The sequence below is a fragment of the Hemiscyllium ocellatum genome, chromosome 14 (assembly GCF_020745735.1).
Source record: "Hemiscyllium ocellatum isolate sHemOce1 chromosome 14, sHemOce1.pat.X.cur, whole genome shotgun sequence".
NCBI lineage: Eukaryota > Metazoa > Chordata > Chondrichthyes > Orectolobiformes > Hemiscylliidae > Hemiscyllium > Hemiscyllium ocellatum.
In genome coordinates this window covers 89,210,519-89,223,297 of record NC_083414.1, presented here as the reverse complement: position 1 = coordinate 89,223,297, position 12,779 = coordinate 89,210,519, and the positions used below count along the sequence as shown (strand labels likewise).

Below are 12,779 nucleotides of genomic sequence, written 5' to 3'. Positions count from 1 at the left end.
AGAGACAGAGAAACAGAATTAGTGTTTCGAGTCTAGTGTGACACTTCTTCAGTACTGAAAATGATTAGAAAATGTGCTTTTAAACCCGTGCCAGAGATGGGGAATGGGTGACAGGGAAAAGAGAGTGTGACAAAAGATAAATGAAGAGTATGTAAAACGGGTTTAAATTAAGATGTAACTGGGGGTAAGGGGTTCTCTCTATTCAGTGCAAGATAAGCAAGACACAAGCACACAAAGACATAGGTAGGCCAAGAGGGGGCATTTTGACTATATGGTATTATATAGATCTGGCCATAGATACGTTTTCATTGTCGAGATCATCACCCCCCCTTTAGACAAATAATTTCAGGTGCTTGACCTCTTATTGACACTTGTAAGCATTTCATGCTGCCTCAGTATTGTAATATGGAGAAAGACAAATAACAGTATGAAGTTTGGGCTGAGTACTGTTTTACTGTCATTTTTAATATAGTTTCAAATTTGTAGTACTTATCTTTAAATGCTTGTTCTTGAAGTTAGTATCAGATGGAGGTTGTGGGGCTGACATTCCAGAAGTTTATGAAATCATGAGAGGTATGGATCGGGTGAATATCCAAGGGTTTTTCCACAGGATGGGAGAGTTCAACCATAGAAGCCATAGGCTTAAGTTGAAAGGGGTAACATTTACAAGGGACACAGAGACAATGTTTTTACACAGAGGGTGGTGTGGAAATGGAATGAGCTGCCAGAGGAAGAATGGTAGATCCATGTACAGATCCAACATTTGAAACTCATTTGGACAAACATATGATTGGGAAACATTTAGAGGCATATGGGCCAAATGAAAGCATATGGGGCTCGTATAGTTTGGAAAACCTGGCCAGCATGGGCATTGAGGAAAGCTTCACACAGAGTCAGTGTGGTTTGGTGAAAGGTAAGTTATATTTTGCCCTGTAAGATCATGCAAACCTTTTCTGGAGATGCCTGAAAATATAACAAGCGGATTTGATATGGGGGGAATCGGATAGACAAGAGGCTTTCCAGAGATTTTCCACAGGGTATGACCAAATAAAAGATCTTACTCAAGCCAGAAGGTCTAAGGATGACGAATAATGTATTAACATGCGATGGTGATTGGTTAACACATCGAAATCGGAGAGTCAGGATTAGTGGATCTTTATGATAAATGTTTATCTGCTGGAGTAGCACAGCTATGAGTCCGATGGCATCAGTTATTGACAATCTATACTTACAGCCTGAAGGAGGGAGCTGAGTGCAATATACATCCGAGTTTGTGGATGACACTGAGAATCAAAAGGCAAGCTGTTATTTAACGGAGAGGACTTCCAGAAAAGGAGCAGCACAAAGTGATTGGAGTCTTCCTGTGTATGAAACATAACGTCAGCATGCTGATGCAGCAAGTAACTGAGTTGGGACATTAGGCGGCTTCCTGGGATAAAAAGGTTGAGTTATTGAGAACCTCTATAATGGTGAGGTGATTATTCATTGGGGGTTAAATGAATGAGGAGTGATACTGCTGAAATATACAAGACGCAGAAGGGGCTTGAGAAGGCAGATATTGAGAAGTTGTTTCCATTCCTGGGCAGATTGTCGCACTCGAGGATATAGATACCGAATAAGGAGTATCGATTTCAATCTGAGATGCCAAGTGGTATCTTCTCTCAGAATATAGTAAAAGTCTGGAATTTCCTCACCCAGAGAGGTGTGAAGGGATACAAGGAGTCGGCAAGAAAGTGGAGTTGAGCCCTGGAGTAGATCAGCCATGTTCTTATTAAATGACAGGGAGAGCTTGAGGGGCCGAATGGCCTACTCTTATTCCTATTTATTAATTTCACATGATATGCTTTTGGAAAGTAACTGGGTCTTTTCCTGGAAGTTGTGTTGTACAATGTTGCACTCAGGGAGAGCAGATGATTTGTTTAAGTTAACCCCGGGTTGGGTATGGGGGCTGTATTCCCAGCGAATCTGGGTCTGTAACATGACCAACACCTGGAGCAGAAGTTAAAGAGAGGGGAAGCCTGGAAAGAGGGATTAGGGGTGGGAGTCGGTTCCTGGCCCAGCCTGGATTTTCCAAGAACATTTCCGAAACTACACGTCACCATCAGAGTGGCCTCGATCTTCCCCTCTGTATCAAGTCCGAAGGGCTGAATAGAACATCAGAACACAGGGCTGAGGGACACGAGTGAGCCATTCGGTCCTTGGACACTACTCCATCAATAAATAAGCTCGTGGCTCATCTCATTGTAGTCCCAACTACGCTTCTCTCTCCATGCGCCATTATCCCTGATTCACCTGTCTGTGGGCAATCAGGTGAAACCAAGCTCAATATAATATAAAGATTCAGCCATCCCAAACTTCTGGGAAAGAGAATTCCCGCTTGAATGAAATCCCACTTGGTGAATTTCTCCCAATTCCTGCTCTGACTGAGATTAGAGGGAGTCACTGTTTCTTTTTCTAGTCCCACTCCTCCACTGCTCCCAACAAATTTTACATGTAACCAGGTTGGTGATATGGCAGATCATAAAGGTCTCAGACTGGGTCAGGTTCAGTGACAGGAACATGTCAGGCAGATTTCTTTACTCAACCACAAGTAACTAATAGAACTAACGGGTGTGCATGGTGGATCTGTGATTAGCACTGCTACCTCACATCACCAAGGAGCTGGGTTCAATTCCAACCTCGGGCGACGCTGTGTGTGGGGTTTCCTCACAATGCTCCAATTTCCTGACCCACAGTAGAAAGATATGTAACTTACAGTGGATTGGCCATGCTACATTTCCCATAGTGTCCAGGGATGGGTAGGTTTGTCATGGGAAATGCAGGGTTACATGGATAGGGAAGGGGGGAGCAGGTCCGTGGGGATGCTGTTCGGAAGGTCAGTGTGGACTTAATGGGTGGGATATCCTGCTTCCACACTGAAGAAATTCTATAAAAATGACAATAAATTTGGACTTTACCCAGTAGGTATCTATGTGATCCACTCTCCTCTAGGTCTTGTATGTTTCAATAAGATCACCTGTGTTTTCAAGAGTGACCTGCTAAAGCCTTCGTAATATAAGGTACTCATTCCCGGAATACGTGAAGTGAAACATCTCAGAAGTGCTTCCAATATAATTATATCCTTCCTCAGATAATGAGATAAAGAAAAATTAATCTCACACTCAGAGCTTGTGTCTTATTTTTGTTTTCTCAGTGTTGGTGGCCTTTGTAACTCTCTTCCCCACAGATCATTGGAGGCAGAGATATTGAATATTTGTGAGGCACAGACAGAAGTTTCATAAATAACAATGGAGTCGAGGATTATCAGGCATTGGCAGGAATGTGCGATGTGGGGAAAATGTAGACAGTAGAACCAAATGACACGGCTCCAGAACATCCAGGAATATAATTCAAAACTGATGGAAGACTGGTGGAAGCTCAATGTATATTCGGATGGCTTTAATTCATGAGAGCTCCAGGATTATGCTTTTTCAGGACTTTTCAGCGGCGGTGATTCAGAAAAGAAAATATTGTGATGACGTCAAGAGAAAAGTAAGGGAACTCAGGATTCAGTATTCCTTACGGTTCCTAGAGGTGTTCCATATTGCTTTGAATGGATAAATGAAATTGTCTGACTCTCCAGAGAAAGCAAAAACTTTGTGGACATTTTAAAGTTAGCTGGATGTTGAGATAATCATGTTTCTCTCTTAAAGAAATTTTGTTGGATTTTTCTGGTATTAACCAGTGTTAAATTATAGTCTGGGATAGGTAGAATACTCACTTTTAACTTCTTCATACTATTGCTACCCTTTTTCTCTTTCTTTGCTTGTGTCTGGGGTGTGGCTCAAGTTACAAATGTGGTTGTGATGACTAAGTGCCCACCTATTAATTGTCATTAATTGCCCTGGATGCCATGTTGGAAGCGGGCAGAAGATAAAGTTTTGTGATATGTAAGCGTCCCCATTGTGCGGTGTGGGGGCGGGGTGGTGGGCGTGGGTGAAAACTCTATCAAGTGTCATTGCTAATTTGGATTTTGTTTCGTTCTTTTTAAAATGTTTTTAGCATTGGAAAGTTTTGAGAGCTTGTTAGTTGCAGTAGTTTTAGTTTGTACAGATTTAAGCTCGATGAGTCTTTTGTCATTAATGCTTAGCGATGTGTAATTTGATATGAAATTCTCTCGAGTTCAAATGTTGCTGCAGTGTGTTATGGATAATGCTTAAATGGTGTACCTGGAACATTAAGGGGAGCCATCTGCCAGTCAAGATGAAAAATGTACTTTATCGTCTTATAAAGGAGAGGATGAATGTTGTCCTATTGCAGGAGATGCACCTTAATGACAAGGAACGTTTGACGTTACAGCAGGGAGGGTTTGATCGGGTTTATTTCTCGTGTTTTAATACTAAGAGTGGGGGGAAATCATATTGGAGAGGAAGAATCTTCCATTTAAACTATTAGATTATATTAAATACTCATGGAAGGATCATAATACTCAAAGCCTTGAACTATGGGAATTAATACATTATTTTGAATGTTTATTGGCACCCGGTGCACCCTCTTAAACTCCTGGAAGATGCCTTTCCCAAATTAAGTTATCTTGCATCGTGGCACATGATTGTAGAAGGAGATTTCGACTGTGTCATAGCCCTATGGTGGACAGAATGTCCAAAGGTCCCCTAACATCCTCGTTATAATGTAAACAATTAGTGGATTTGTGTGCAGAACTGGAGCTGGTGGATGTCTGGAGGCAAATCTACCTCACAAGTAGGGATTTTATTTTCTCCTTTAACCCGCAGAAATGGCACACGAGGGTTGATCTCTTCCCCATCCCTGCAACAATCTTAGATTCTGCGGCATCCTGCACAACTGGGAATGTTACCCCAACATACATGACCCAGAAGTGGGATAGAAGTCACATAAGATTATGTTGTATGCAGATGGTCTTATGTTTTTGTCAAATCCCATAATTTATGTAGCTCACGTGATGCAATGCATTAATTCACTTGTCACTTTTTCGGGCTTTAAGATTAATTTTACAAAGTTGGAAGCCGTGCCTATGGGAGATCTTGGGGAAGTACGTGATGTTAAGGGCAAATCCTGCTTTCCTTTTAAATGGTCACGGGTGGTAGGGTGGGGAAGGACCCTACTTCGGTATATTCATTACATCCGTCTTTGATCATTTATTTAATGTGAACTATGTTGGTTTGTTTGACAAAATTAAACAAGACCGTCAAAGATGGGAGGCAAATCCAATATCCTAGCTAGGTCGGAAAGCTGTTCTTAAAATGAATGTCCTTCCTTATTTGCTATACCCCGTGTGAATGCTTTTTTGATGTTTCGCAGCCAGATATTTAGGAGACTTTATGGCTGGTTTATCTCTTTTATTTGGCACCATAAGCGACTTTTTATCAAGCTAACCAGATTGCAACTACCCCACAGATTGTGGGGAATAGATCGCCCAGATAAAAGCTATCAATTAAGATTTTTTTATCCCATGTTATTGCCTGGGACGCTGAGGACTCAGCGTCAATACTGTGAGATATTGAACCCTCTCAGGCAAAGTGAACCCTAATTAGTCTGTTTTTCTTAGCTAAAGTGACAACATTTAAGAAGTATTGTCATACCAATAATTATAAATACTGTTAAAGCATGAATGACAATGTGTCAGATTGAGGGCAATACAGCCAGAACCATGTTTCTTACCCCTATAATTGGTATACCAGGTTGTCATCCTGGGATAATCCATTCCAGGTTTAAACTGTGGGCAGCAAAGGGTGTGCCTTGCTTGAGTGATTTAGAATTAGTAGAATCCCCACAATGTGGATACAAACCCTTGGGCCCAGCAAATCCACTTCGACCCTCTGAAGAGTAGTCCACCCAGACCCATTCCCCTAACATTCTATGTTTACCCTGATTAATGCCCAAACCTACACATCCCTGAACACTATGGGTGATTTATCAATGGCTAATTCATCTAACCTTCACATCTTTGGACTGTGGGAGGAAACCCACACAGACATGGCGAGAATGTTAACTCCACGCAGCCATTCACCCAAGACCAGAACCAAAGCTGGGACCTTGGTGCTGTGAGGCAGCAGCGCTAACCACTGAGTCACCACGTGTTATTTGATGGAGAAACAATGATATCATTTGATCAAATAACTCGTACATATGGACTACCTAGTAGAGACCTCTTCTGTATTTCTTTTCCAGATCAGAGATCTGATTTTTGAAAAAGCACACTTTTAACAGACTCTTACAGATCGGATAGAGGGAAGAGGGTGCCTATTGCTCAGAATACACTCTCTGTCAGTACCCTTTATCATTAGTTGGAGAGTGTCCCCTCAGATAAGGCTGTGCAGCTTTGTGATGTCTGTGAGAGAGAGTTCAGAACACTTCAGAGACATGGGAGGATATTTGTGAAAATGCTCAAAGGATTTTGATCTGTAGTAGGACCCATTCAATGCAGTTGAAAATTCTTCACAGGGTCTATCTGACCCCAAATTGTCTCTCAAAATGCAAAGTGGGATTACCTTCATGTCCTAAATGCTGAATGACTACAGGCACTCTTACTCATTGCTTGTGGTCCTGTTGCAGGCGTCATCTATATTTGAGCACTGTGGTAGGTGTGATAGAGTGGGTACTGAGGACTGAATTGGAGATGGACCTGGTTTCTGTTTTCCTGGTTCTGCCCAGGGTAGTTTCCACAGATAAACATGGGGAAAAATAAATATATCCTTACTTTCCGTACTTTCCATGCTAGGAAATGTAGTCTGTTGGGTCGTCGTCAGCTGTTCATGGAGAATTTCCCTTTCGAGTTTATCACTGGTATGGTGCACCAAAAAACAAAGATTTATATGCGACATGGCAGCCCTTTTTGGATTACGGCAATACAGGGTTATCGGCCACTCCAAGAAGGGTTTTTATATCACCATGATGCTATTGTCTAATGAATCTAATATCCATCAATGAAGAACCATGAACATAAAAAACGTATCAGTTAATGCTCTTAATGAACGAGAGCTATCGTTTTGTTGTGCTGAGCTGTATTGTTTATTCAATATTTATTGTTTAGTTTTGTTTTTCTTCTGTCTGTGTAGTGTTTTAACTTGTTTTGTATGTACATGCAAATGGATGTATTTTTTCAGTTATTTGAGTTGTGTTGTTATTAATTTATTATAATATTAAAAATCTCTTTTTCAATAAAATATTTTTGAAAATTAAAATGCTAACATTGATAGAATAGAGTCACAAAGTACTCACATCAGAGAGACCACTCATGTTGGTTTCTCCTGAGGATCACCATACCTCGGGTGATGGGGTGAGGTTGAGAGAGCGTCCCTTTCATGGTAACCTCTGTAGGTGTGGGGAACCGAGCCTGCACTGTTGGCCTCCCTCTGTATCACAAACCAGCCGTCTGTCCAACTGAATGGAGAACTGTGTAACTTATACAGACAGAAACAGTCTCAGACAAAGGGTAAAAGAAACATTCATAACAAGTAAAGTGATACAATTCAGGTAACGGTCAAGATGGCGGCTGAGGGTAAAAACGGTCTCTGCTCGAAATTGTATTTTATAACAAGACGTGTTTAGAAGCTGTCTTTGTTTTAATATCATTAAGGTGAGTCAAGTGAAATAACCAGAATTATTAAGTGTGATTGGATATCTATAACCATAAAATAAGTGTAGATTTTTGTTTGGTCTGGGTAAAGCATGCTGACCATTGCATGAAAGTATAAAGATGATGGAATATATTGTTAGGAGTGTCCATCCCCATGGGAAATGCCCTCAAACAGGCGCTTGAAAAAAGGGGTAAAAGTGCCTGAGTGCTGTTTGGCCAATGACAGGAACCTCGGGGGCTGAATGACTCAAAGTTCCCGTAACATGGAGCTGAGAAGACCATCAGTTCAGCGGGGACCTTATTAAATGCCAGAGCAGGTTTGAAGGGCTGAATGGCCTCAGCATGGTTTGAATTTTATGTGATTTGAAAAAGGTACTTCTCTACTCCTTCCTCTTATATGTTACACACTGGGACACTGCCATTTTCCTGAAACTGGGAATTATTTGGAACATTATCTGGAACATTCCATAATCGGCATTCTCCAGAATATTCCATGATTGTGTGGGACGTTTTGTAAAGGAGAGAGATAGAGAGAGAGAGTAAGCGTTGCATGCAGTTATGAGAGTGGAGGACCATGAGTCTTTTTCGGGGGTAGGTGCGATCACAGATATACAGTGAGTGTGAGGGAGCAGAGAGAATACGGTGACACTTATCCTGAAAGAGCAGGGAAGGTTATTGATATTTGTCCTGTACTACTGGACATTTCTTCAGACCTCAGATACTGCACTGAGCTGGGCGGTGAACTCAGACCATGATAGGTGGGTTTACTGGTGTGGCTCCCTCTGGGAAGAGAATGTTCTCCCTTTGTAGTAGCCCATCTGATACGCCCGCCGTGCTCCATCAACAAACCATGCTGTAATTGCCCCTTATCTGCCATTCTGCCACTTTCCTGCCTTTGCTCTGTATCCATCTAATCCTGTTCCATCTGTGTATTTGTTCAAATGCCTTTTCAATGTTGTTATTGTACCCACTTCAATCACTTCCCCTGGCAGCTCAGTCCATATGCGTACCACACGCTGTGTAAAAAAGATGATCCCCAAGTTCCTGTTCTATTTTTCCTCTCCAAGCATGAACGGATGTCCTCTCGTCTTCGATTCCCCAACCTTGCAAGAAAAAATGCATTCACCCCAGGCGTGCATCTTATAATTTGATAAAATCTATACTTCCATAAGAACCACCTCAGTTTCCTGCTGCATAAAGAAATAAGTTCTAACCTGTCCAAATTCTTCCTATAACTCAACCCTTTAGCCCAGGAAACATCTTGTAAATTCCTTCTACATTATTTGTTGTTCAATAATATCCTTTCTAGAGCAAGGTGAACAAAACTGTACACAATACTCCAACTGCAGCCTTACCAACATTCTGTACAACTGCAACATAACGTCCCAACTTCTATACTCAATGCCCTGATGTAGGCCAGTGTGCCAACAGCCTTCCTCATGGTCCTGTGTACCTGTGACCCAAATTTCAGATAACCGTGCACCTGATCTCCAACGTCGTTTTGTTCCACTGCACTCCTTAAGTCCCTCACATTCATCCTTAAACTCCTACCTGGATTTGACTTTCCAAAATGCAAGACGTCACACTTATCTATATTAAACTCCATTTGCTAATTCTCAGCCCACTTTCCCAGCTGGTCAAGGTATTGCTGCAATTTCTGATAATGTTCCTCTCTCTGAACGTTGCCTCTAATTTTAGTGTCATCTGCAAACTTACTAACCTTGCGTTGTGCACTCTGATCCAAATCATTGATATAGATAACAAACAGCAATGGGCCCAGGACCGACCCCTGAGGCACGCCAATTGTCACAGGCTTCCAGTCCGACAAGCATACCTCCACCATAGCCGTTTGCTTCATAATGTTAAGCCAATTGTGTCGCCAATTTGCCAGTTCACCTTGGATTCTATGTGATATAATCTTCTAGAGTGGCCTACTATGTGGATCCTTATGAAAGGTCTTACTGAAATCGAAATAGAAGATGTCTACCACTGTGCCCTCGTCAACGTTCCTGGTCACTTCCTCAAAAATCTCTAACAAACTTCGTAAGGCATGATCCGCCACGCACAAAACGAAGCTGACTGCTTCAAATCAAACTTTGTATTTCCAAATGCATGCACATTTTATCTTTCAGAAGCTTGTCAAGTGGTTTAGCGAAAACAGGTGTGAAGCTTACTGGTCTATATTTCCTGGGCTTTTCTTTGCAGCCATTCTTGAATAAGGCACAACGTTTGCTACCGCACAGTCTTCCGGGATCTTGGCGCTTAAGGTTTATCTCTCGCTTCTTTCAGTGGTCTTGGATGTATCTGGTCAGGACCAAAAGATTTGTCTGACTTTGTGCATTCTAATATATCCAACAGCAAATCTACTAGATTTGACAACTAACCTCCTAAAGGTCACAGGTCTTCATGTCTTTCTTCATGGTAAACACAGAGGGGAAATTGAGGAATTCACCAATCTCTTGAGGTTTTACACATGCATGCCTATTTTGGATTTTAAAGCATCCTATTCTCTCCCTAGTTGTTCTTCATCTTTACTGTACTGAATTTGGATTCACTCTAAATTTCTCAGCCAAGGCTATACCATATCCCCTTTCGCCTTGCTGATTTCCTTCTTCACTAACTCCTCTATCCCCTGTATACCTCCAGGGATTCCCTTGATCCGAGCTGCCTGAACCTGAGCCACGCCTCCATTTTTTCTGGTCAGAGCCTCAATATCTCTTGACATCCAGGGTTCTCTCTTCCAGTCTCACTTTGCCTTCACCCTCACAGGAAAATGGAAACCTTGAACTTGAGCTCTCTCACTTTTAAAGCCCTCCCACTTGCCCGAAATCCTTTTACCTCGAAACAAACAACTCCAATCATCCCCTGCAATCCTCTGTCTAATTCCAACAACATACGCCTTGCCCCAATTGAGAAGTTGAATCTGTGGACCAATTTTGTCCCTCCCATAACTATTTTAAAATTAATACAACTCTAATCACTTTTCTCAAAATGCTCCTCCACTTTATCTCCTTCACCTATCCTGCCCTATTTCCCAACAGTAGGTCGAATTTGTCCCTTCCCGAGTAGGTTATTCTATATATTGATTGTGGAAACTTTCCTGAACACACTTAACGAATCACGTTCCATCTAAGTTCTTAACCATCTGGAAGTCCCAGTCTATGTTCGGAAAATTGAAATCATTACAATTGAAATTATTACAATCCTGTTACTCCTGCAACTCTCCCCAGTCTCCCTGTATATTTCTTCCTCTAATTCCCATTGTTGATTTGGAGGCTTATAGTGCAACCAGTATAACATTACCATCCCCCTCTAACTACTTTGCACCATTTGCAAAACCTCATTGGATATTATCTCAGTCATTTCAACTTTAAATACTGGTGTGATACTTGCCTTAATCAGTACTATTGGTATTTAAACTGTTTCCATTTATATCTCTCCATCGCAGTGATTTTCACATCATGGCAGCCCTTGTCAAGGCACAGTGGCGATATGGAGCTGTAAATGGATGGGAGCTGCACATCCTGTCACTTTCAGCATTGTTTACAAGTTTCCCCACACTGGGCAGCGATCTAACACAGTGTTACCGAACAATGTAACAGTCTGGGTTTATATATGAATGAACCAGTGCGGTCTGCACAGCTCCCAACTCTGGAAATTTAGCCCATGATTATAGGTCGAGCATTGGTGTGGGCTGCACAGAATTCCATTCTGGATATTGCTGGGTTGCATTCAGCAGTACGCTAGCCGGATCTACACAGTGCTCCATCGTGAACATATAATGGATGGAGTGGTTATGTGAGTTGGATTGCGAATGTGAGAGAGCTAAACATCTGGAAATACCTTTATTATTTGTTTTCATTCTTGTGATTGGACCCTGTGTCCCAGTCTCGAGCAGTTGAATGACTGCTTTCTGTTCCTGTGTCCCAGTCTCGAGTAGTTGAGTGATGGCCTTCTGTTCCTGTGTCCCAGTCTCTAACAGTTGAATAACTGCCTCGTGTTCCTGTGTCCCAGTCTCGAGCAGTTGAATGTCTCCCTCCTGTTCCTGTGTCCCAGTCTCGAACAGTCGAGTGACTCCCTCCTGTTCCTGTGTCCCAGTCTCAAGCGGTTGAGTGACACCCTCCTGTTCCTGTGTCCCAGTCTCAGGCAGTTGAGTGACTGCCTCCTGTTCCTGTGTCCCAGTCTCGAGCAGTTGAATGTCTCCCTCCTGTTCCTGTGTCCCAGTCTCGAACAGTTGAGAGACTGCCTCCTGTTCCTGTGTCCCAATCTCGAGCAGTTGAGTGACTCCCTCCTGTTCCTGTGTCCCAGTCTCGAACAGTTGAATGACTCTCTCCTGTTCCTGTGTCCCAGTCTCGAGCAGTTGAATGACTCCCTCCTGTTCCTGTGTCCCAGTCTCGAGCAGTTGAGTGACTCCCTCCTGTTGCTGTGTCCTAGTCTCGAGCAGTTGAGTGACTGCGTCGTGTTCCTGTGTCCCAGTCTCGAGCAGTTGAGTGACTGCGTCGTGTTCCTGTGTCCCAGTCTCGAGCAGTTGAGTGACAGCCTCCTGTTGCTGTGTCCCAGTCTCGAGCAGTTGAGTGACTGTCGCTTAATCCAAGTTTTGTGAAAGTAGATGTCCTCCTCCTGCTCTAGAGTAACAGGCTCCAATAGCTCTGTGCTCAACTGCTGCTTCTGTGGTTTGGAGTTGAGGGACTGAAGCCTCTTCACATTCTTTAACGCTTTTCTTGAGTAAAAGCCCTTCTCCTGGTTCTGTAAAACACCATCAAAATCTGAATGATTTATTTTTGTATTTGACTGTCAGTAATTGAACAAACATGCTGACTGACAGTATTCAGAAGCTGAATAACCTCCTTCTGTTCCCATGTTAAACTCTCAAGAGTCAATAGTCTCTCAGAGATGTACAGCACGGAAAAAGATCCTGCGGTCTGGTCATCCATACAGACCAAATATCCTAAATTAATCTCGTTCCCCCTTGCCAGCAGTTGGCCCATCTCCCTCTAAACACTTCCCATGCGTGTATGCATCCAAATGCTATTTTAAAGGTGTAACTGTACCTGCCCCCACTACCTCTTTTGGCTGTTCAATTCGTTCACACAGAAGTGTCTGTGTGAAAATGTTGTTTTAGCGTCCCTTTTTAAATCTTTCTCCTCTCACCTTAAACCTTTGTTATCTATATTTGGACTCG

General features: G+C 42.5%; 1 long non-coding RNA gene across 1 annotated transcript; it reads right to left on the bottom strand.

Moving 5' to 3' along the window:
• Positions 1 to 7,336: 7,336 nt before the first annotated feature.
• On the bottom strand, positions 7,337 to 11,843 carry LOC132822194 (uncharacterized). The gene is made up of 3 exons (XR_009645422.1): positions 11,441 to 11,843; positions 9,772 to 9,901; positions 7,337 to 7,421 (listed from the first exon to the last, which is right to left on the bottom strand). It is a non-coding gene; the product is annotated as an uncharacterized LOC132822194 (long non-coding RNA).
• Between the last annotated feature and the right edge of the window lie 936 nt (positions 11,844 to 12,779).